Source organism: Melanerpes formicivorus, unplaced genomic scaffold (genome assembly GCF_026170545.1).
Source record: "Melanerpes formicivorus ecotype bairdi unplaced genomic scaffold, bMelFor1.0.p_v2 SCAF_150, whole genome shotgun sequence".
NCBI lineage: Eukaryota > Metazoa > Chordata > Aves > Piciformes > Picidae > Melanerpes > Melanerpes formicivorus.
Window position 1 is genome coordinate 426,186 of NW_027142502.1, and position 26,096 is coordinate 452,281.

General features: G+C 41.1%; 1 long non-coding RNA gene across 3 annotated transcripts in view; it reads left to right on the forward strand.

Annotated features, from left to right (window-relative positions):
* LOC137456973 (uncharacterized) overlaps positions 1-26,096 on the forward strand; it is a 53,696-nt gene that overhangs the window by 17,198 nt on the left and 10,402 nt on the right. For all 3 annotated transcript variants that reach the window (XR_010991181.1, XR_010991179.1, XR_010991180.1), the window contains exon 2: positions 23,200-23,332. This is a non-coding gene — a long non-coding RNA (uncharacterized lncRNA). The remainder of the gene's footprint in view (positions 1-23,199; positions 23,333-26,096) is intronic.

Here is a 26,096-nt window from a genome sequence, read left to right on the forward strand (position 1 = left end):
ATTAAGGTAAAAGAATTTGAACCTGATGAGATACAGTTCAGTAGATTGCAGTGATACCAGTGGCCTCAGACTTTGAGTCTTCCTATTTCTTCCAAGACAGGGAGATTCATATTCTTTCTCTTTTGAATATGCTGCATTAAAAAGCAACTGAACCAATTCTAACAGAGCCAAGAATTCTGGAACATATGATCTGATGGGGGAGGGTGGGGGGAGGAAAGCTCTGTGTGTGTGATTTTAGAGTTTTGGGGTTGGATCCTCATCCTTAGCAAGGATGAGCAAAAACCATATGCTGTTTATCTTCATCTCTTCAAATTTGGGCTCAAATGAAGCAAAATTCAGATTTAATTACTCCCTAATCTGGATTTGCAAAGTTCAAACCCATATTTGAACCCCAATGTGCTTATAAACTCCAGATTACTTCCTTGCTCTTAGCCTGTTACATTTCATCTATATATGTTGTACCTTTATTTTTAGATATGTGGCAGGGTTAAGTCAACTGGTTAAGATCAGAATCAGCCTGAACCTTTATATGCCTTATTGATAGTCTGATTATCAGCAGCTCTATAAGAGGCACAGCAGTAAGAAACTTCAGTTTAAAACTGAGAAGGTACTTTTCATCTGTCTCTCTCTTCAGCTGTATCTAGAAAAAGAAATTAATGAAATTACTTGAAAAGGTCTCCCTTAAGTAATTCCTGATAGGGATGAAGCCAGGACATGCTAAAGTGCTGTAGCTGAAACTCCTTTGTTGTATTGGTAAAGTAAACTGAATTTTCCTGTAGACCTTCTTGAAATGGAATTAGAGCACTACAAATGGTGAAGAAAATCTGCTAGCAATGTGCCCTTTACCAAGTCTCCAGACAAATGGATCCATCTGAGGGACTGAAAAAACTATTTTAACAAGGTAGACATTTTATATCTAAAGGTTTCTCTGGTCATTGTAGCAGAAAGAGTTGGCAAATGTCTATGCCCCCCGTAATTGGCAAATAAAAGAATGAGAGAAACCATGGAGAGGCCTGCATTTCTATTCTGAGAACAAGAGACTGCTATACTCATCTGGGTCTGGTGGTACTTTACATTCTCTCCTTTGTGCAAATTTTTGTTTGCCTGCTCTGAAGGAGGGAAAGAACAAAAAGTCTCATGATTTTGTTCTCTGAAGTGTTTTGATCTCGGTGATTTTGATCTTTGCTAGGATTTTGGTTTGTGTCTTTTAGAGTACAACCACCAAAAGCATTTATGTGCCACCCGTTTTTCTGTTCCAAACCAGCTCAGAATGAGAAGGGAGAAAAGGGGAGAAGGGGGTCTGCTGTCTGTAGCTCGCATTGAATCTCACTTCATGGTAGAAGTAGTGGTAAGGATTATATGTACTTGGAGTGGAAGATGTGTGGGAGAAACTGAGATTTGATAGACATGGCATCAAGTAATAACTGGCAGATCTCTCTCTTCAAGTATCATAGTATCAGTCAGGGTTGGAAGGGACCACAAGGATCATCTAGTTCCTACCCCCCTGCCATGGGCATGGACACCCCACACTAGATCAGGCTGGCCAGAGCCTCATCCAGCCTGCTCTTAAAGTAGAATGTTTTCATTCTAAGTTATGAAGAAGGTGATGCTTGGAAACTAAAAACCCACACATGTGAACTGTTAGTTGGAGTAAAGGAATTTGCCATTCCCATGAATGAAAAGAAAAGAAGAAAAACAATTCTCTTAGCTTCCATAATTTGGCTTAACATCAATTCAAAACAGAGATACAGGCTAGCACAGGTTGCCCAGGGAAGTAATAGAAGCCACATCCCTGGAACTAGTCAAACTGGATGGAATTCTGAGCAACCTAACCTAGTTAAAAATGTCCCTGCTCACTGCAGAGGTTGGACTAGACCCTGAAAGATCTCTTCCAACCCAAATCATTTTATGATGGTTGTCTTATGATGGTTGTTCTGGTGTGACAGCAGAAAATATCCTTCTTCAGCATATAGTAGTTGTATCTCTGCTAAGCTCTTCTCACTTGTGAGGGGGTTTTGTGTAGCCTACACACTTAACAGGGGATTTGCTGTTTTCCATGCAAACCTCACAACTTTTGCTGTGGTGATTTCCCCAAAGTCACTATTAGTATAATGGGGCTTGAGGGGGGCACTTTCTTCACTTTCATTTTGAAAATTAGGCACAGTGGGAGTTGTTTTCTTTTTTAATTTAAATAGAATATCAAATGCTGGAGGATAGGAAAAACATGTATTTTATATGGTATACCAAAGCAGCACTAGGAGAAAATGAGGAGTAAGCTACCTCAGTTAAATCAACCACAATCCCTGCATATCATTAAACAGTATGGTTAAAAGAGTGACTACAGTGGCTGGCAGCCCTGGGACAGAAAGCTCGACAGGAGAATTAGAGGGAACTCTGTATTTCTTCAGTTTACATTCCAAGCAGCTCTTAGCTAGCTGTTCAGCAGCATTTTCTGAACAGAATTTCCTCCAGTTAACAAGATGCTGACTAAAAATCAAAATATTAGATTCCCTGAATAATTGGCACATGAAAACATAAGACAAAGTGCAACAAAATAAGCTGATTTACCTAGAAATACATGTCAGTCTTTATGCCATCAGCTTATTTGAGATCTAGCACTACTTCATTTTTTATACCATATTTTCTGTGAATCAATGAGAAGTACTTGATCCCTTGCATAGAAATTAGTTGTGTTATATATATACCATGCCTCTCTTGCTGTTTTAATATGAGACATTTTGATCTCTAAAAACACCTTAAAAAGCTGAAACACCGAATTAAGGGAATTAATTTGGGTCTCCTGAGAAACACTTGTGTTTTCCATTACTTTTGTATCCATAATAGCATCATCTACTAGGAAAGATGACAAGGCATACATTAACAGCAGCCAAAGGAACTGGCACAAATGTTAGTTGCATGCTTGTAGTGTTAAGACCCTCCAAAATTAATTCAAATCAGTGTGATTTTTGCCAAGCACACCAGTGGATTTTTGGATTAATTCCATAATTGCTAATAAGTCTGAGCTGATGGTCTACAGAGAAAGTGAAATGGTTCTTATCTATGAAAAATGGGCATAATTGTTGAGAATAATGAAGAGAAATACACAAAAGCCTGACAAGATATACACAGCATTGCTGTTTCTGTTTAGTCTGCAGCCTTAATGTTTGTTGGCTTACACAAAAAACAAACACATGTGGTGGAGGAGCTCCTCATTTCAGCCTCATTTCATGGGGAGCAATGAAGCTTGTAGGAGGATCCTGTTTGTCTGCCTTGTCACTGCCACCTAATTTTAGCCAGATGTGGTTAGATGTGATGGATAGCACTCTCAAAGGTACTCTGCTCCTAGAAATGGCCCAATCATAGGCAGCTGAGCAGAGGAGATGGATGCATTGTTGAGAGGATCTCTTCAGGGAGTAAAGATGCATGTGGGCAACCACATGTTTGGTACCAGGGAATACACAGAGGAGCTCATCCTCAAGTTACAAACCAAGACTTGTAGGGATGAAGTAATTTCTACCCATAGTGAAGAAATGCAGAACAGAAAAATAAAATGTAACAAGGAAGAAACATGTAGTTCTTAAGGGCATAAGGCTTACTAAAGACTCCACACCTTCATTCATGTGTATATCTCTGCCACTGGATCCCATACTGCCTGCCTGGGCCAGCCCTCTGTGAAAAACAAGCCTTCATAGTATTCTCCCTGTAACACACAGCTCGATAGCTTATGTACAAAATCGCTGAAGTATACTCAAAAGCATTTGAAAGCTTCCTGAAGTAAATGAATAGATTTATGCTATTCCTTGAGTGCTTGAGTGTGATCTGAAATCCACGCTTGCTTCACAGTCAGGCTGTTTGGATTAGAGTTTTCAGTCTGTTCTGGACCATGCCAGAGAAAGTGCTGTCAAGTGTTAGCCCTCAGCGTGGTTCTTTGCATGTTTATTCCCCACAGTGCAGAGCATCCAAAGAAACCCATCCTTCCTTACATATCTCACATTGCCATACGATGATGTCATTTGATGAACCTCCAGCAGATGAGTCAGCAAGAAGCCTTCTCACCCCTCAGTCCTGAGGCAGGAAAGCACATGGTAGCTGCCACAGTAGGCATTTCATAACCACCTCTGTAAACGTACACCGTGCCTCAGTTTGCTTCTGCTCAGTGCACCGACAGGCAACAGAGATGGAATCTCTGCTGTGGCTCTCTGCACCCAGATTGATCCAAGGTACTCCACCGAAAGCCAGCTGGAGATCAGATGCTAGAGGATTTGTGGTCACAGACTGTAAACTGCAACATGATCTCTATCAGAGCCTTTCCTCTTCAAATCATTTCTTTTGGCATTGGAGAGACAAAAACCTAGTGAAAAACATTGCCATGTGCTGTATCAGTGCTGTTGCCAATTGGGCAATGAAGTTTGAAAAGATACTTTTACTTTTTCAGAACGGTTTTGGTCTATTTAAAAGAAAAATACGTGCATGTGAATATATACATAAGGAGTTTAACTTCACATAGACTGTTAGCAATATTTTAAACAGCAGCACTCTGAGAACTTCTCACCTAGGCAGTGTGCAGCAACTCCCTCGTTCACAAGTCGTATGCCAGGCAGAATTGCACATTTGAGTAGTATTTATTTGTTGTTGTCAGAATGAATGCAACATTTGGGACTGTTTTTATGAGATGGACAGCAGTGTTTTTCACTGTCTACTCCACAAGGAGCCATGTCACATTTTCACTGAGTGCCTTAGATTATTTCTCTCTCTTCTTTCTTTCACATAATTTGCTGGGTTCCCTGCTGTTGCTCTTCCCTCTCAAGACTCCACAGTTCTTTAGTAATGCTTTTTTTTTTCTTTGCAATAAGTACATATTTCATCTCCTCTAACTCTGATTCTCTGTCCAGTTCTGGGCCACTCAATTCAAGAAGGACATTGAGATTCTTGAACGTGTCCAGAGAAGGGCAACAAGGCTGGTAAGAGGCCTCAAGCATAAGCCTTATGAGGAGAGGCTGAGGAAGCTGGGGTTGCTTTGTTTGGAGAAGAGGAGGCTCAGGGGAGACCTTATTGCTTTCTACAACTACCTGAAAGGAGGTTGTAGCCATGTGGGGGTTGGTCTCTTCCCCCAGGCAACCAGCACCAGAACAAGAGGACACAGTCTCAAGCTGCACCAGGGGAGGTTTAGGCTCGAGGTGAGGAGAAAGTTCTTCACAGAGAGAGTTGTTAGCCATTGGAATGTGCTGCCCAGGGAGGTGGTGGAGTTACCATCCCTGGAGGTGTTCAAGAGGGGATTGGACGTGGCACTTGGTGCCATGGTTTAGTAGTCATGAGGTGTAGGGTGACAGGTTGGACTTGATGATCTCTAAGATCTTTTCCAAACTTATTGATTCTATGATTCTCTTTTTTCCTTCTCTTATGCTTGAGAAACTCCCTCTTGCATTAAGTATTGTATTAGAGTTCTTTCCATTGCTTTATTCCAACTTAACACTTCTGTTAATCCAACCTTGCCAACCTAGTTGAGATACTCATTTGGTGTTTGCCAGGTACATATATATATTCATCCTTTAAGAGGGGAGCTTGTCATGCAGGGAACATATCTGCTTATATGGCTTATACCATCCTTTATTGTGGGATAAACAAATATGTCTCAACCTTGAAGAACATTCTGCTTGTGCAGGAGGACTTGATTTTTCACATTAATAAAATACTGTCAATTTTGAAGTGAACTTTTTAGAAGGGTATACATCTGAAACTCTGCACAGCTGTAATAATCATAACAAAAGATCTTTTTTATTCCACTTAACTGCTTGGGATAAAATAAGGATAGACAATATGTGGGGAGGGGAAAAAATATACAAAGACTCAAATTACTAAGTATAGTGGGTAATTTGCTTTACCACTACCATTTCACTGAAATTCATGTTAGGGGGAATGTAATAGGGGGGGAAAAAAGAGAGCAATTTTTTCTAGCTTCATTTTCAGTGAGAATTCAAAATCAGAATCAAGAGGTGCTACATTTGAATGTCTCAGAAGTCTATCTTCTCTCTTGTACACATCAGCTCAAGCCAGGTGTAGAAGCCAAGAAAACACAGTTATAGAAATGCCAGGTCTCAATGAGATAGATTGATTTCTATTTGTGAGCAGAACAAGAGAGTAAAAACGTGTATCTGCCCTGGGTTTTACCTGGAAAAGCATTCAGTGCCTGCTCAAAACTCCCACAGTCAAATGGAAACAGGCTAGAAGTGTCTTCTAAAGTCATGCCACATTCTTACTGCTAACCTTGGTTTGCTTAGTGTTTTAGCAACTAATCTCTTCATGTTTTGAAAAGCCTTTTCACTTACAATTTAGCTGCAATGTTTTTTCCAAGTGTAAGATTTTTTTCTTTGTGGATGACAAAATAGGTGTGCAACATCATGGGGTTTGTGATTGATGAGATGATTGAATTAATAATAGACTATAAAATGCATCTTTAATGTGTGTACAAGAAAAAAATCTGTTAAGTTCTACAAGGAATATGTTCTGTGGCCCTCAGGAATTCTGTTATATTTCCACACTTCTATGTATGTCCTAATCCTTTCCCCAGCAAATTTGATGTCAACATTTCTGTTGATGTCAGCAGGAAGCAATCAGAACAATTTGGTAAAGCTGATGATTTGTGTGTCTTTAAATTGGCAGCTTTTTGAATCTATGGGTTTGTAATATTATTGGCTTCCTGATTCTTTTTTTCCCCCTCAAAATTATATTTCATGCATAATCCAATGAATGTAAGCAACACTGAAAAAAAGGGGGGGTAGGGGGTCGTATTTCAATGCTCAGCTTTTCTGCCATTTTAAAAGGCTTTGGTTTCACTAATGTGGGATTTACATTTCAAAAGCATTCAGTCTTTGCCCTCTATTTTACCATTTTCCACAGAAAATGTCTCTCAAACTCCAACTGCAGTGAAGAGCATTTGGGGAAATGCTCGTTCTAAGGATTTATTGTAGTTGTTTTGCCAGTATTATTACAATAGGGACCAAACACTACAAATATATAAGTAAGTAGAATTGGAAAGCTATTCTGTTGCTTCTAGGACAAGAAGTGCATGGTATGTGGATGTGTCTTTCCCAGTTGCAACAAACACATTTAAATCTCTACAACATTTCTATTTCCAGTGATGGGAATTTACTTCTTCGCCACATGGAGCTTGCACTTCATTCAGGTGTTGCTCACTTTCTCCTCTACCTTCCAAGACACATACAGGCTATCTGTAAGCTTTTGGCTATGTAGCTACCTCCACTATGAAATGGAACAATACTTTTTAAAATACAAAATAAAAATGGCCTAAGTTAAAACATATTTTCCTTTGAACAGCTTGGAACTGGTCCAAGGTTCAAAGAGGCTGTTTTGAATGGCACTATGCACTTAAGGCTGGTTATCACATTGACACTCTTATCCGTGATTAGTAACTCATGTATGAGTGCACACTCCAACAAATATAGAGAGTGTATTATGGGCTCCACTGATTTCATTCCTAGAAAAATAAACTGTTAGATCTTTGTTTTCATTTGTATGTTTTTTTCCCTAGCTCTTTTTTTTGCTCCTATAAGATCTCCCAAAAAGTCCATGCATATGGGAGGTGTATACTCCTGCTGCTTTACAGCAAGGCCTCCCACTGACATGGACAGCAGTAATTAGCCAGAGGAACAATGGTCACATTATAACACAGACATTTTTGCAAGGAGGGTGTTTTGTTTTTTTTCCCCACAGTATAAAAGCTCAGTTAGAGCTGTTTGTTACATGCACTGCTTTATCAAACAGTTTATTCAGTCTCTGCAGTCTGCTTTAATTTTAAACAGCTATTTAGAGTACTTGGGAGATTCTGCAGGTTTGATAAACAGTATAGTTTTATGCATTTTTACTGTATGAGTAACGTTTCCTAACCCCCTGAAAATAAACTTGAAAGAATTCTGGAGATTAATAACCCAATGCAGCCTGATGTTTTACCATGGGTTGAGCTCACCCTTTGAATAATGAACAAATTAACCTATGCAAGCCATAAAATTCTTCCCAACTTAACAATGCCCATCAAAATTCTTCCAGTTCAGACATTCATGACTTTTAATTTAATGGATTTCAAACTCTGCTCAATGTTATGCTTCTCTCTTTCCACCACCCTCTCCCCCACCCTTCTTTCTTCTCCTCTGCCCTTTTGTTCATTCCTCCCCTCTCTCCTTTCTGTTTCCACTGTGGTGTTAGACCAAATGCCTCTGAATTTTTCATGACCTAGTTTAGGTTTGATTAGCATTGTAGAAGGTGTTAGAAAAAGTTTAAATATATAAATTTCTGCTTTCCTTAAATTAGTCAAAGTGGTCATAAGGCCATAGGTGACTTGAATTTTACTCCCTTTCCCTCCAACTCTTGAGTGAGGCAGACTAGAAGGGCTGTGATTATGACAAAATACTGACTTTTAAAAAACTCTCTTTCTGAGTAGATGTATATATCTGAGCTGTTTCAAGTTTTGGCAGTCTCATTTTGCTGAGCTTTGTGCCAATACTTCCTTCAGTTTTAGTCCAGATGGGTTCACACCCCTAGATTTAACCGTGCCTTTCAGGACCGAGCAAACTCCAACTCCCAACTGAAATTTAAGGCAAATGACCTGCACTTGAGAGCCATATGAAACCACTTAAATGCAAAGCTTGAGTTGCCCCAGGTTTGTTTGAAATTTAGGCCAAAGTTATGTATTAAAGCCACAAAGCTTACCTGCCTTTTGTCAGATTGACCCAAGTTTCAACTGAAATCCTTACTTGTTTTCATTGTGAGTACTGAGAATGTTGCCTATGGTAGCACCAGAGCCTATACCCATTCTTTAGCACCAGGATGAAGCAGTTCAAATCCCTTGTTTATGCTAGACAGTCAAAGGGACAATGTTGTGGGGAGGTAGCTTTCAGCTTTCTGTTGCAAGTTGTGAAATGAAAACCCAGCCCAAATCAGAAAATTTTAATTGAAACAACAGGCTTAAACCATGCAGAAAGGAAAGCATCATGAAGTGCTTTTTTTTTTCCAGCTTGCTGTTTTAACTCTGAATAGTGAGCTGACTCATTTGGAATGAAAAGTGGATTAGGAAAATATATACTGGATTTACAATCTCAGTGAGCATGTTCTCAGTGAGAACTAATCTCATTATCAAGCCCTCCTCCTATGGTGTATCTTGACTTTCCCAAGTTTGGCTATAGACAGACTTCTCTGCTCTTGTACTCTTAGACACTTTCTCCACTGTAACTGAGGAAATAGGGGAGTAATTAATCACTGGCAGATGCCACTGTGAGTTTTCATTCTACCATCAGTATTCTTTCCCAGAGGAGGTGTGTGCTATCTTAAGTGCTGGACAAACCCTTTGGACTCTGTTAGGAGATTTGAATTCTGTAAATATGAGGATGATTTTGGGACATCTCTCCTACTAAGAGAGACCAAGAGACCTGGAGCTGTTTAGTCTTGGGAAGAAAAGGCTGAGAGGGCATCTTACCAACATCTATAAATATCTGAGGGGTGGATGTCAGGATGAAGGGGATGGTCTCTTTTTGGTGGTGCCCAGTGACAGGACAAGGAACACTGTGTACAAGCTAGAACACAGGAGGTTCCGTCTGAACAAGGTGAGGCCCTTCTTTATGGTGAAGGTGATGGAGCATTTGAGCAGGCTGCCCAGAGAGGTTGTGGAATCTTCTCTGGAGACTTTGAAAACCCTCCTAGATGCATTCCTGTGTGGCTTGCCCTAGGTGATCTTGCTTTGGTAGTGGGGTTGGACTGGATGATCTCTGGAGCTTCCTTCCACCTCCTAACTTTCTGTGATTCTGTCATTCTGTGGTTTAGATTAATACTTTTCTTCAGCAGAGAATTCACCTGCAGCATGTGTTCATCTTAAGAAAGGAGAGAGAACTTGTCTTCAGAAGCTCTGATTTAAAATGTCTCCAGATTAGGATTAGCTAACTCCCCCACAAGGCACACATCTGTCTTGCAGAAATCCTCAGAACTGAATTCTGAAGCACTTTGAAAGGTTGTTTCATGAGAGGTGGGAACTTGCCCACTTTCCTTAAGGTACAGATCTTGACCTAGAAATCTCTGACTTTAAAGAAAAAAGTACAGGTAAGAATTGCTCCTTTTTGTTTCAGCAAACAATTCTCTCACCTCTCTCTCACTACTGGTACTTGGGGACCCTGCAGACCCAGTTGGTGTTTCGCCAGCTCCATTCCCAATTTCCAACATTGTTTGCTCTGTCTGTGCTTCAGTTCTTAGCTACCAGCTCAGAAAAGTAAATCTTCCCAAATGTGCAAAAAGAGCAGCCAGAAAAGAAATAATTCATGTCCCTCTAGAGGAGCAGAGCCCTGTGCACACACATATATCTTGGCTCACACCCACGCACAGAGGGAGAAGGTTGAACCATTGGGAGGAACAAGAAACATCTCACTGCTCTCCTCACTGATCCTATCACATGCATGAGAGAGGAGAAAGTGAGTTTCCCCATCTCTAATTACCTCATCCATCCACCTCCCGCCACACATACTGCAGCCACTGATCCTGTATGTGTCCAGGAATATATTGGAAAAACATATTCTGTCAATCAGATTAAGTCAAGGTTAGATGCCTGGAAAAACAGAATTTTCTGGTGGATGCTTGGATAATATTCAGGAGGTTAGTGCATAAATCAAGCATGAGACTTTGCAGGACTGACAGGTAAGGTGCACTTAATTTTTCATATGCAGATGCTTTTGCATGGCTGTTTTGCCACGCATCTGATTTCACAGATAACTCTGAAGTGTCCTAAGAGCATAAAGAGGATCATGAAGAACTGGGTAGTGGCTAGAGCTGCTATTTTATTTGCATTAAGTTTAGCTGCTTAACAGCTGCTCCAAGACTGCTATTAGCATTTGGGGAGTTTGGTGCAGGGAGTTTATTTCAGGGGAGTTTGGTGCAGGGAGTTTATTTCAGGGGAGTTTGGTTCTCCAATATGAGAAAACCTTTACCAAAGTAACAGATCATGAGATTTCACAGGTATCAAGGGATACCTATGCTGTATAATTTGTTATAGAAACTCTGTGGAGTTATCTTTCCTGATGCTGACTAGTATGCCTTATTCATCAATGCAGACTTAACCAAAAGAGATGCAGTGGCAGTCCTTGTTTTCACGTTCTTTAAGCTGCATTTGTGCAGCTACATCATCATCATGGGTGTTCTCTTCACAGTTTCTGTGCAGTAGGGAAAATGTGAAAACCAAGGTTCATCCTTTGCCTGGTGAAAGTGAATCTTTATGCCCATTACAAGCTGTTTGTAGCTACTTTCTGATGGGACTTCAGACAGTCTTCCTCTGCCTTCAGCCAGAGCTATTCAGGCTAAAGCTAGTGAATGTTTACTGTACTGCCTGGCCCCAGAGAGCACACTGGGAAGTACTGTGTCTATTAAATGTTTTCAAGATCTGGGGAGAGATAATGGCTCCACTAAACCAATGGCAGGCTTCCCAGTGCATTTGTGGGGCCAGGGCTCCACACCTTCAGTCTTCCACAGAACATTGAGACCTGATCATGTAAGATTCGAACGGTGCTTAAACTGAAATAAGATCTGCCCGTGACAGCTTTAATGCACATAATACCATAGCATGTTGCTGCCTAATTCTGGCTCTTACATAAAATTTGTGGACAGATAATCTACAGCCACTAAATTCTGCATTCCTTCTTGGCTTGGTACACCCTGGGACACTGTTAAGTGCATGAAATTGGCTGCTGTAGGATGAGATAAATTCCATGTTGTACATACATATGCTATGTGTTAATTAGAGATTAACACCCCTCCTTGGTAATTCTCTTCATTGTTGAAAAAGTTGATTTTTGTGTTATCAGAGGGCCACAGAAGAGTTCTCAAAGTTGTTATAAGAGGCTGAATAGGTTTTAAGACGCTTTAAAGATGAGTTGGCTTCAGGCCCTAGATCAGCTATAAGTTTTCCAAAGCTCTTTACTGCTTTTCTTTTTCTTTCTCTGAAAGCTTGAAAACAGATTCAGGCCAAAAGCACATTCCCCTCTCTAGCTACACATCAGCTATGTTCATATGGACAAACTGTACAGTTCTCTTAACTCCTTTTTGGTTTTCAAGTGGCTTTCATGTGCATCTACACCATTGTGCATAAAGTCCAGGCAATTTTCTACTGCTGAAAGCAGTTTTGTGCCTAGTCCACATGCACAGGAGTTCTTTTCAGTGTGTCCTTCAAAGAGTTAGGAGGATATTTTTGTTCTGGATTGATATAAAAAGAACTTTCCTTTTTTCTCCATTTATTTTACTCCCCCCCCCCCCCCCTTCTCCTAAATGTTGTATCACTTCAAATGAATTCTTGGGGCACACTGGTGCATATATAGTGAGAAACTGGTGGGGCTTCTGCTGGCAACCTGTCTAGTTCATGAAGGCTGGAAGATGTTTTTTTTTGCAAACCTTTTCAGCAGTCTAAGAATGCACAGTAATTTCTTATTCCTTATTGGAGACTTTACACATTTGAACAGGGAGAAGAAAGATTTAGGAGCATGTAAACTGAGTGCATAGCCTCTGTACTCTCTTTCTAACTGACTTTTTCCACCTGGCGTAAGGGTGTGTAAGACTTCTTTTCAAGTTTGCTATCAGAGTTCAAGTTAGTGATGCACAGAGAACAGTGACAATGGCTAAAAGGGCTAACAGAGCTAGGCAATAAACTAATATATTGGCTTTCAGGAGTATTTGACTACCAGAATGGCCTTCCTATATTAGCTGAAGAAAAAAAGTTGTTTTCAATATAAATTGACAGGATTTTCCTTATATGTCTATTTTATCTCAATGCCTCTAGTTACTGCAGTCTCACCTTCACTACATTTATCCTGAGACATACACATGAGAAAGCAGTGAGGTTCAGAAGTAAAAAAAGCTTAGGGCAGTTCAGAGATGAGTACTTGCTCAATTAATCCACTTACATGAGGCTAAATTTGCCTTGCTTATAGTGCTGGAGATCATGTTCACATGGTCTAAACACAGCTAAATGCTCCAGCCTTTCTTTACCTGCTGGCTTTCTGAAGGAAGTGATCAAAGAACAAGACAAAGCAGTCCTGGGTTCAATTCCTTGTTCTGATAATGAGCCCTACCCTTAGGATACCTTGTCACTGCATAATTCATTGATGTGAAAAGGTCATCTTCCAGTCTTGAAGACGTATCACATATGTCTTGTGGCAGAGCAGTCTCTTGTGTCCTGAGGCAGTATGACTGCTTGTTCTCTGGGAAGTCTGACTTCTAAATGGTGTCTCATCATTTGTTTCATTTTTATCATCATGGTGAACTATAAAACCATACTCCTCATTAGGCTCAGTACTAGTTAACCTATTCTTCCAACAATGGTGTCCTTCCTAAGCCTCCACAGGTGGTCTGTACAGCAATGATCACTGGGAAACAAACAGCCAAATGCTATAAGCGCACATCTATGTCCACAGAGGTTTGAGTACCTTCAGGCTTAGCTGCAAGCCAGTTCCTAATGTCTTCAAGGATTGTCTAAGAGTTTTGTAACTGCAGTTGTGACAGGTTGAAAACAAATGGTCAGTGTTATTGCTGAGTGCATTATTTATTCATCACCTCAATCCTCCAGCTCATCCACTGAGCAGAAGTAGTATATTGTAAGGTTATCTGCACTACTTTCCCTCAAGAGTTTAGAGAGGTCTTTGAGTGAAAAGAAAAGGCTTGGGAAAGGCTATTTTATTTGTTTTTTATGATAGCTCTTCATCCAAAATCTTATTAGTGCTGAAGAAACTTTTCTTCTATGTAATCTAAGAGGAACAAAATAATTTTACAGCTGCACAAGACAAGAAATATGATTTAAAAGACTTTTCTGAGCATTACAAGAACTTCTGGAGAAGTTAAAAAAGGACATAGAGAAATGTGCCTTAAGGGTCCTTCACATAAATATTTTGCCTTAAATTTCAATCCCAAGATTAATCGTCTCCAGCCTCCAGCTTTATTTCCAGTGCATCAGAGAGCAGTCCAGAAGCAAACTCAGCAGTTTTTTGCCTTCTTAGTGGAGCATTAATCTGTAATTTTTGTGATTTAATAACATACTTACAGAAGTTTTCTTGGCTAAAATCTGATACATATTGCTGGTGACCTCCAATGCCCTTCCTTTCCCTGAACCAAAGGCCTTAATTGTTCGGCCTCTAATATGTGCAGAGAGGCCACTTGAAAGGATGAAATCCAATATAAATAGATGGCATTTGGTGATGAGGTCAACTTTCCATCTAAGATTTATTTTACTCAGATGCCTGAAATGAGTGGCTAGACTACATTGCAAGATCCAGGAAAAACTTAATAGATACTCAGCAGTGAATTGAAGGAGTGACATGTTGCAAGCATCTGCCCTACATTAGATTTTAGGGAGGCTACTTGATCTCCAAACTCTTCAGACCTTATGATGTTGTCCCTCATGTTGAGAATTTTGAGCCTGACAAAATAGGTAACTGAAAAGAAAAAATAGGTTATGATAAACAAGATCCAAGCCTTACAAGTGTATTTGCATCCTTCAAGATGTTAGTCTTACCAGGTCACTTATCTGCTTCTGCTAATGTCAAAGGTGTATCTGCTGACAGTTTTGGCAGAAATGGACTCAGGTTCCCACTGAATCTAGCCTTATGTGAACCCATTTAACATGAAGACCATGTTCATTATAGCACAAGCCCTATGAGGAGAGGCTGAGGGAGCTGGGGTTGCTTAGTCTGGAGAAGAGGAGGCTCAGGGCAGACCTTATTGCTCTCTACAACTACCTGAAGGGAGGTTGTAGCCATGTGGGGGTTGGTCTCTTCTCCCAGGCAACCAGCACCAGAACAAGAGGACACAGTCTCAAGCTGCACCAGGGGAGGTTTAGGCTTGAGGTTAGGAAGAAGTTCTTCATACAAGGAGTGATTGGCCATGGGAATGGGCTACCCAGGGAGGTGGTGGAGTCACCATCACTGGGGTGTTTAGGGAGAGATTTGATGGGGTGATTGGTGCCATGGTTTAGTTGATTAGATAGTGTTGGATGATAGGTTGGCCTCGATGATCTCAAAGGTCTCTTCCAACCTGGTCTGGTCTATTCTGTTCTATTCTATGGTTTTAAATTCTGTTCACTCACCCTCTTACATAGCACACAACTGAATACAATTCCCAAGATCTATGCTAGGTTTAAAACCAACTGACTGTCTGGCTGTATGAGAGTTGAATGGCAGTCAGGCTAGATTTGTGTAGTGACTGGGTGTTTTGGTCTTCATTTTGTCATTCATTTCCCTTTTATTTTTGTTTTACATTTACCAGAAATACAGAAAAATTCCATTCTTGCTCATAAGCTATATCAGCAATCCTATTAAAATCTAATTTACTTCATGCTACTTATGACATGTTTATTTTCCCCTAATTCACTTGGCTTTAGTACTCAGGAATATGCTCTAGTAAAGTTCCTTTTGTTTTATTTTTAGTTCTTGCTGTAGATACTTCACTCCAAAGCTTCAGTGAAATGTTTATAGAAAATAAGAAACCTCACAAACTTCGTATTTCAGTGTTGAATGTGCCGTTGTATATAAAATGCAATGAATAATCATAGGCACCACCTCTTTCTGAGTCTAGTTATTCATTGTGGTCCCACAGTAGTGCCTGTGAATACCTTTTTCAGGTTGCTGGGCTGCTACATCTTCACAAATGTAAGCATTTAAACATCAGCAGGACACCTCTTACTCAGAACTGTCCTTTCCTTTGACTTTCAAGCGGAGCTTTATGATATCTACCCAGGAAAGTGGAACATTTTATTTGTTCCCATCTCTTCACTTGCTGGAGGTGGAACTTCCACCAATCACCCATCTGTCATAGCCAGCAAATACCTTGGTTGATGTTTACTAAGCAGAACATCTTGACAAATCAACGACTAAATGAAATGCATTTTAATTGTTAGAGAAGCACTCTAAAGAGTCGAAATGTTCTCCACAAGGGGGTGGGAAACAGGAGTTACAAGAGTTGCTGAGAGCACTTGAGATTTATTTTTTTTTCTGCAATCCCAGTGTTTTGTTCTTCAAGAATTACTGCTTGTGTAAGGACATATTTACAAGGTGCCTGGTACCATAGATCTGTTTGCACAGAGCTTACATTTATGAAGCTTCACTCAGAGGACGGGCTGTAAAATTAATTAAGAATAACACAGAAGTTGCTGAACTCTATCCTGCTTTGACTAACTGCCTTCCAGGATGATATTTATTATGTCAACCGAGCTCAAGTATTTCATATCCTGTAGTGTTGATGCCCACAGTATTAGGGATGTCAGCAGTGCTGTCCCTCATAATAGGGACCAAATATTAGGGAAATCAGTAGGCTCAGAGGAGACCTTAGTGCTCTCTACAACTACCTGAAGGGAGGTTGTAGTCATGTGGGGGTTGGTCTCTTTTCCCAGGCAACCAGCACCAGAACAAGAGGACACAGTCTCAAGCTGTGCCAGGGGAGGTTTAGGCTGGATATTAGGAAGAAGTTCTTCATAGAAAGGGTGATTGGCAATTGGAATGGGCTGCCCAGGGAGGTGGTGGAGTCACCATCAATGGAGGTGTTTATGAAGAGACTTGATGGGGTGCTTGGTGGCATGGTTTAGTTGATTAGATGGTGTTGGATGATAGGTTGGATGCGATGATCTCAAAGGTCTCTTTCAACCTGGTCTCTTCTGTTCTATTGATTTCCTATTCACACTTGAAGTCACTGAACTTTTTAAGTGTGAGTTCTTTTGCCATGATATGTGGAGCTCTAATAATTGGCATCCTGAAGTTTTGGAAGAGGTATTTCAGAGCATACGCCCTAAATTATCCCCTCTGATGTTCCTACTTCTGTGCATCCAGCTTTGGAGAGCACACCGAGAATAATGGGTCCTGTGAGAATTAATACAGGGGGAAGCAATGACCAGTGCCATGATATAAATTCTGAGGAAATAAACTGTGTTTAAATAGCATTAGGGATGGGGTGGGGGGCAGAGAGCACATCAAACAAAGTCTGTGCAATGAAATACTGAACAACCGCTTGCTAATCCGCCAGAGTTCCTGTGATTCAGTGAGGACTGAGGGAAAACAAAAATAACCCAGTAACCAGTATGACTACCAGAGCACACAAGGGGTCTGAAGTGAAGCTATACAGAGAATCTCCCTTCTGGCATTTCCCATCTTCTGAGTGCCTGACTGAGACTGCTATTGTTCTTCTAACTTTGTTTAAAAGTAGTGGGTCCGCACGTCCTGTGTGTAAAGTGTTGCTACACACAGAGGGCTGTTATAGCAGGGCTTTCTCATGAGAACAACTCCTCTGATTGCCACATGGAGAGCTAGAAGAGAAACCCCAATGCTCTTAAAGTAATTCAAGGTTTGCTACTGATTTCTACAGTGGGTCAGAATTTTTCCTCTGATCCTGCTAAGGGTCAAAATCCAACTGAAGGCAATGAAAGCAAATGGTAGTAAAACATCAGCAGTAAACCTGTCCCACAAATTTCATGTGGTTTTACAAGGATGTAGTTAATACATTAAGTTGTTGTTACCTAATTAGGTGACTTTTACTGTGTCATCAAACAGAAAACTGATACCAAATGGCATGTGAATGCATGAGAGGATGGAGACAATGTTAAGAGTAGCCACTGTCTGAGGTGTGATTTCAGTATGGGAGCAGAGACTTAATGAAAACAGATTTATATGATGGATATGATTAGTGAATAATAATTAGTAAGACACTTTTGAGGCTTTGTGGACATTTGTGGAATACATTCAAACTCATACTTGCAATTCTGTTCTACGTATACCTGCATTCATACTGAAGCATATGTCTCCTCATTCTCTAAGAGTCACACCAAAACCACTATGGAACCATCTTTTGAGGCTTCTGAATCTCTCAGCCATTTTCACAAGACATAAACCAGGCTGGTTTTCTTGGAGGGAAAGTGGCCTGTCATTGCCTCTTATTCCCATTCCCACTGCAGTCACCAGGACATCAGTGGGAAAAAGGATTGGACACAGCAGTAAAATAGTAATCAGTTTAATGAAGATGGCAGAACTGGGAGGTAAACACTGAGCAGATTCTTAATGAAGTGAGCACTATTTTCAATACTCTCTGCTTCATCATCAGAAGCTCTTACATCCATTGAAAAATGTGCCACTATAACACCAAGCACACACAGACTGTGTGTGAGAGAGTGTGGGAATACAGCAGACCTGCTGTAGTGATGAATGCCTGAAGTGTGCAGCAAGAGCTCGATTAGACAACAGATGTAAGGAAAGGCTCAGGAAGAACAAGGTGCCAGTGATGATAAACCAAACTGAGCAACCCTGGATACCCCCTCTCTGCTTGCATGACCCTCATCTTCAGTAAGCAGAGCTGCATTTCCAGGCATGACTGCAGCAGTTGTGACCATGAGGAGATTGAGGCTAATGTGGTTCCAGAAACTAAAGGGTGGATCCTGAAAAGCCGCAGGTATTGTTCCTATCAGTTTCATTAAGCCTTCCTCAGTACACAGGAAGACAAGGCAAACATTTTGGGGATATCTCACTGCCAAGGATAGCACTGTGCTAAAAGCTGTTGCTTTTAAAATCAGTCCAGTAGGAAGATATGATCATTCACTTAGCCAGCCTGCCCAAAGGACACAGGGACAAGAGCTCAGTAACCGAGTGTGGTTGGCACTTGCCCGATGGCAGGCTGGCCGCTCTGTGCTCCCTTGCCTGAAACTGATACCAGTCTAATTTTTTGGTACCTGAACCCTTCCTTGTAGCTATCTTCTCTTCCTCCCACAGTAGCTGTGCTTCTGCACATTTTAGTGCAAAGGGTGCCCTTGGGGAAACTGGAGACTCACTGTGACCCGCTTGATGGCCATACATCACCAGGGGGGCAGGAGAGCTGGTTTATACTAACAAACTGTCACTGGAGAAGGCTCAGCTTTGTGCCTCAGCAGATTAACTCCACTTACAGGTGGCTACAACAAATCACAGGAGGGGATTTTAATGTCATAACAGCCCTGGAAGTAGCAGCTATTTTCTTCTGGCAGCACTGCAGTGAGGGCCGGGGTAGGAGTAGTGCAGGCGCAGCTGTGGCATGAGAGCATCCTGAACTGGCACTGACAAACCTTGCTGATGACTTTGGGGAAGCTGTCTTCAATTTGAATGACAATAATTTGGTTAATACTGCTAATCTCAAGTTCCCAGAAAAGCTGTGGTGGTTACACTCATGATTTGAACAACTTATTTGCAGAGGCTATTTTCTTAGAAGACCTCTGTTTTTTATCTTCTTTTGAAGCTCAGCTCTTGCTAGAGTAAAGGAGGTTGAAAGGAGAACATATTCTCTAAAACTACCTGAAGGGAGGTTGTAGCCATGGGGGATTGATCTTTTGTCCAAAGCAACAAGCAATAGGACAAGAGGGAAAGAGCCTCAAGTTGCACCAGGGGAGGTTTAATTGAAAATCTCTTCAGCAAAGGGATTGTCCAAGCACAGCAATGGGCTGCTCAGGGAAGTGGTGGAGTTACTATTCCTGGAGGTATTCAAAAGACCTTTAGATGTGTTTACAGGTATAGTTTAGTGGTGACTGACTTAGTAGTGTTGGGTTAGCAGTTTGACTTCATGATTTTAAAAGCCTTTTCCAACCAAAACAATTCTATGATTCTATCTGGAGGGAGGTTGTAGCCAGGTGGGGGTTGGTCTCTTCTCCCAGGCAACCAGCGCCAGGACAAGAGGACACAGCCTCAAACTGCACCAGGGGAGGTTTAGGCTGGATGTTAGGAAGAAGTTCTTCATAGAGAGAATTGTTTGCCATTGGAGTAGGCTGCCCAGAGAGGTGGTGGAGTCACCATCACTGGAGGTGTTTAGGAAGAGACTTGACGGGGTGCTTGGTGCCATGGTTGAGTTCATTAGATAATGTTGGATGATAGGTTGGACTGAATGATCTCAAAGGTCTCTTCCAACCTAGTTCTATATTGGAGCAAAATCTCAGTAGTTATCTACTATCCTGTGTCTACTGTAACTGCTGAAAAGTCAAGTGGTCATTTTTTGCTCTTTTCTGCTAAAAACAGTGAAAAACATGCAAGGAAGCTTTCCATATGGGGGCTACTGAAAAGCTGGACCAAAAGTCTTCATTCTGCATTGAAGGTTGTAAGAATCAGATATAAACAACTTCCTGTTCTGCAGTGATTTCTCTAGGAGACATTTACAAGGAGGAATAGAGCCAAACTCTCATACAAAAAAATGTACTTACAGCAATTTATCAATCTTTAATAGCTGCCCTGCTATTTCATATCATGTTCTAGGAGGCTCACCATGGCTTTGTGGAAAAACATTTGTTAAACATAGGCTGCTTCATCTTTCAAACAATTAGGTTTCAAATACACCCAGAGTGTTTCATTTTCCAAGGCACATTTCCTTTTGTTTTTGGAATGATTCACTTCTCTATCCTATTTCTTAATTAAAATGTGCTTTGGTGTCTTTATTTTTGCCCTGGTTGAAAGCATGACGTTATGTGGAAGGGAAGAGTGGTAACAACTGATCTGGGACTGGGGCACGATACATGCTTCACCCTTTCATTTTTTTAATGTCTAGTGACACAAATGGGCCCCAAACATTATGTCATATAAAGCAGCAGAATGGCCATAATAGCCAATTAAAAGTTTGTGTGAGCAAATTTGTAGTCAATTAGTGCTATTTACAGGCTCCTACCTTCAAAAAGGAAATAAAATGCTGGCACAAAGAAAGCAGCAGCAGCATATTTCAGCCATGTTGTTCAGAGAAGCAGAAAATAACTCAGGGAAAGAGGGGAGTTGTTGTTAAGGTAGAATAGAATAGACTAAACCAGGTTGGAAGAGACATTCAGTAAATGAGACATTCAGTATTCCTAGGGTTGGAAGAGACCTCAAAGATCATCGAGTCCAAACTGTCACCCCAGACCTCATGACTAGAGCAGGGAGGACACTACTGCCCACTGCAGGCTTGAACTCACGACCTTCCCATTAAGGGTCTGATGCGCTACCAACTGAGCCAGCTGAGACCTTCAAGGTTATCAAGTCCAACCTATCATCCAACCCACCTAATCAACTCAACCATGCAACCAAGCACCCCATCAAGTCTCCTCCTAAACGCCTCCCATGATGGTGACTCCACCACCTCCCCGGGCAGTCCATTCCAACGGGCAATCACTCTCTCTGTGTGAACTAAAATATATGTGATAAAAAAGGGACAAGCAGTTGGCTGCATAACTCTGGTTTGGGTTTTGGGGGGAAAAAAATCATTAATTTTATGAAAACATTTATTTTTCTTAGAAGACTTTTATGACAGCTGTCTTCAGGAGCGTGAAAATCCTTTATCCCTCAATTAAAGTGTAAATGTAACGCTGAACGTTGACTTTAATAGGAAGGAGTGAACAGTTTGTGTACATGAAGAGAGCTGCTGCTGAAAGAGGCACTAAGTCTTGTGGCCCATGTTTATTTCTGAATTTCCTTGAGTGCAGATGAAACTCTTTCTCGAGGCAAAATGATCCGTAATTCCTGTTGGGCATGGGATTTATGTTAGGGGCTACATAAAGGGCAAGTGCATTAGTTTGTAAATGTCACACCACAGCAGACTTGGAAAAAAAGAGAATTAAACTCCCAGAACAAAGCTTTCCTAATGCCACATGACACAAAGCTCAACAAAGACTATCTTGACAGGTAGGGGGTGGAGGAAGGGGGGGAAAAAAAAATCCCATAGCCTGACTATCTCAGCAGGAGCACACATAAGTAATTCAGTTTGAGGTTTACAGGGGGAAAATACTGGAAGTTTGAGAAATGGGCACAAAAATAGCTATACTGTCTTGTAGCACACGTCATTTGTGTTAATTCTTTAGCTCCATTAGTGCAGTATCTTGCATAAGTGATACCCTGAGAAATATTTTCTAGTTTACAATAGTATCTGACATGCAGAAGTGCTGGACTGCGTGAAGATAATTCAATCAGTCAGCAAATCCTGTTGTCTCTCAGTTTGTAAATTCAGCATTCATCTAATGTCAATTTGTGGCAAAAGGCCCAAAACAGGGATTACAGCCCAGGAATTTTGTGTTTGAGAGTAAAGAGAAGGAACTTTGGTTTGCAAAGACTCCTCTGAGAGTTGTGTTTGGGGGTGTGTGGGGGGAATGCATTACCTTCTCCTTCACATTACTTAAAAAAATCCTTTTACTGGTGTGTCTGAAATGATGTTAATGTAGAATTTACATCAGTGGTTGCTGTTCAGAGCCTTTTCCTATTGCTTTCTGTGTCTGAACAAAGCTATAGCTCTATAACCAGATTATACATAGTCATTGTGTTGTCTGCACCAACTCCTCAAATATTCTGCCCTTTAAAGCTTGGCTGTGTTACAATAATCAGGTTTAAAGTCATATGAGAGAATTTCAGCCACTGTAAGTGCTGATAGGAAGAAACCTGAAAACGTTAGGACTCTCAGATTAGTTCAAATTATAAATGACTGGCAGCACCTTTCTTGCTCTTTGCAGAAATATATGTCTGTGTTGTGACTATGGAAAGCCACGGGCATGTTTAGAACATCATCTTAAAAAATTAATAATGAAATATTCATCAGTACTTAACATTGATGTGTAAGGCTTTCAGTGCCAAAACCTCCCAGGCATGAGTTTTGTCTTTTCTTCCTCTGTACTCCTGGTTGCACTTCATAAATATAGAACTTGGAGCATTAGTCTCCTTGCTGCAAACAATGTATGGATCTGAAACAGGTTAGAGGAATTTCTTCCTAACATCCAGCTTAAACTTCCCCTGGTGCAGCTTGAGACTGTGTCCTCTTGTTCTGGTGCTGGCTGCCTGGGAGAAGAGACCAACCCCCACGTAGCTACAACCTCCCTCCAGGTAGAGAGCAAGAGGTCTCCCCTGAGCCTTCTCTTCTCTAGGCTAATCAACCCCAGCTCCCTCAGCCTCTCCTCATAGGGCTTGTGCTCCAAACCCCTCACCAGTTTTGTTGCCCTTCTCCGGACATGTTCCAGCAACTCAACATCTTTCCTAAACTGAGGGACCCAGAACTGGACACAGTCTGGGGAGGTGGTGGAGTTGCCATCATTGGAAGTGTTTAGGATGAGACTGGATGGGGTGTTTGGTGCCATGGTTTAGTTGATTAGATGGTGTTGGATGCTGGGTTGGATGCAGTGATCTTGATCATCTCTTCTAACCTGGTTTATTCTATTCTATTCAGGAAAGTTTGGGAAAGTGAGTTGCTATGCAGTCTACCATGAGCTTCAGAGCCTGAGAGCTGGATGAACCACAACACTCTTCGGGCGTTTTCACACTTGTCAGGACAAACCATTGGAGACCATGATAATGAGCAGGTAATCAACTGCAGCTTCACAGCCCAGAACTTTCCTTTTATTTTTAATATTCCTTGTTTCACTTCCTTATAGAACAAGGCTAACTTCACAGTCTATAAAAATATTTCTAGTTGTCTGTGCAGCCTTTACTCATCTGAGCAGCAGGCAGTGTGATAGAAAAGCAGGGTTATTACAGAGGTGTTTTGGAGTCTCAAAGGAGCAGTTCGCAGCTTTCCAAACTTTCTCTGCTCCTGTTGTCACCCTGCAGAGAGTGGTGGCCAAGACAGCTCCACAGGTGGGGGTCTGCCTCCCACTAAACAGTCTGTTTAACTACAATACATCCCTCAGAGTGCTGGAAGACCACTCCTATGAAGAAAGGCTGAGACAGTTGGAGTTGCTCAGCCTGGGGAAAAGAAGGCTCTGGGGAAACCTTATTGTAGCCTTTCAGTACTTAGAGGAGCCTGTCAGATGACAATAGCAGAGGCAGGACAAAGGGTAATTGTTTAAAGTAAAAAGAGGAGAGATTTAGAGTAGATAAAAAGAATTTCTTTTACATGTTGCTTGGAGAAGTGGTAGAAGCCCCATCCCTGGAAACATTCAAGATCAGGTTGGATGGGGCTCTGAGCAACCTGATCTAGCTGAAGATGTTCCTGCTCACTGCAGTGAAGGTTGGACTAGATGGCATTTACAGGTCCATTCTGATTCAAAGCAGTCTATTATTCTATGATTCCGCCACCTACCTCACCAAGTCCTGGCATCTCAAGTGAAGCAAAGCATAGTCCAGGTTAAATACAGGTGAGATATTTCCACCCAGCTGGCCTGGATTTTGCACTGGGGCACTGGTCCTCTGCCCTCCTGCATCTTCCCCCAGGGCAGATAGAATGATAGTCATTCTTCTTCTAAAGTACCACCAAGAAGCCAACAAGCAGGGGTGCTAAGAGGCAACACCTGGCCATGGATTTGCTTGCTTTCTTTTTGCATCAAAGAGGAAGCTGTTAAGTATGAGGCCTTTTTTTGGTGTTTAATTTCTTAGTGGAATATTGTTAGGAAACAGAAAACTTCTTTCATGAGACGACCCAGTGTTTCCAAAGTAAATTTCTTACCATTTCAGGATGAAGAGCTCTCCAAATTTCAATCCTGTGTTGCTCTCTGCCCTTCTCTTTCTCCCACTAGCCCCTCACACGCACAGAGTGTGCAGATGGAGTTTCAGTTGCAATTATTTACAGACAAAAGATGGTTGAATTTATGAACAATACACAAAGCTTACATACACTCCTGTTCATATTTACACAGAATCACAACTATTGGTTCAAACTATGTCACCATACAATGTGCTTGAAAACTTTCAGTGCTCCACACCTGTAGCTTTCACTGACACAATCCTTTATCCGTGCAGCCTGGTTTTGGTGCATCTGTAGAAGAGTACTTAGAAATCTTCATCCTTTTCCTTGGAGAGGCTTTTGTACAAGATTGCCATTTTCTAATTGTTTGGGGGGGCAGCTTCCAGGCTCACTTAAATCACTACCATGATTCCTGTATTTGTGTATTAACTGAGGGGTGTTAGCAAGTGAGCTTATTTGCAACAGAAAGCAGATACTCATGGCCATGATACTTAGAAATCAGGGGAGGCTGGTCTGGTTTGAAATTGGTTTTAGTGAGATATTGTCCATTTTCATGTGTGTTCTTGCATGCACCCAGATTTAATTTGCTGTGATGGGATTAGTGGATAATTCCAATTATCTGGTATCCAAGCAGTGACTGACATTGTGCCCACATGTTATCAGAAGTCAGTCTGCATCTATCTTAAGCAGACACATTTCCTGACAAAGCACTTCAATGGATTTCCTCATGGCTGGAGTGCTTTTCAAACTGAGGTGAAGCCAGGTCTGTTCAATGTGAATCATCTGGAACTTGATACTTTGTGGTTATGTTTTGCCAACTTAGTGTATTCTGTACAATACTCTGGAACTAGTTCCTTTTCTGCCAGTACTATTTCAGCATAAATAAAAGGGCAGAATCAAACCCTAGAAATAAGCAAGAATGTGGTTGGTTGAGACTAACTTCTTTACCAGTCAATGGCAAGGAAGAAGGACTTCAGGAAGTGAGTGAGATGAGCTGCCTAATTGGAGTTTACTGAGTATCTGGGGGATGCTCACAGTGTCAGGTTGTGTAACCTGGAAGATAAATGCACCCTCATTTAATGCCCTAAACAGCATCTCTGTGATTAACCTGAGCTGCATTTGTCCCATTAAGGCAATCATAACTAGCTTATTAAAGATGTAAGTAGAGATTGAGAGAGCTGTATTGAAAGCAATTAAGGAAAATTATATTCTTCAAATATGAAAAAACAATTAGAATCTTAGCCTAAAATATACTTCTGGGTGGTGGTTTACGAGGATTTTTGTGTTTATTTCCTTCAAAGATTTTCTTTATTTCACTTTATTTATTACTTTGTTTTGTTACACTGTAGTCATCCATTAACTAGCAGGGAGACTCTGTAAGAGCTTTCTTCTATGCCCCTACAATGCCTGGCTGGATTGTGCTCCTCCACCCTTAGTTGTGGTGTCAGTGCCACAGAATTGTTCTAACTCATCCTTATCAGTTTATCACTTTCTCTTGTCCTATTTTAAAAGCTCTTGATTTGTTGTTGTAATCTACATGTTCTTAGAACCCACAATAAAAAGGAACATTTGGTGGTGTTTGGCTTATTTAGATATTAGATATGATCTTAAGAAAACCCCATAACTCTGGGTTCAAGAGAAAAACAACCCAAGAGTCAACAAAA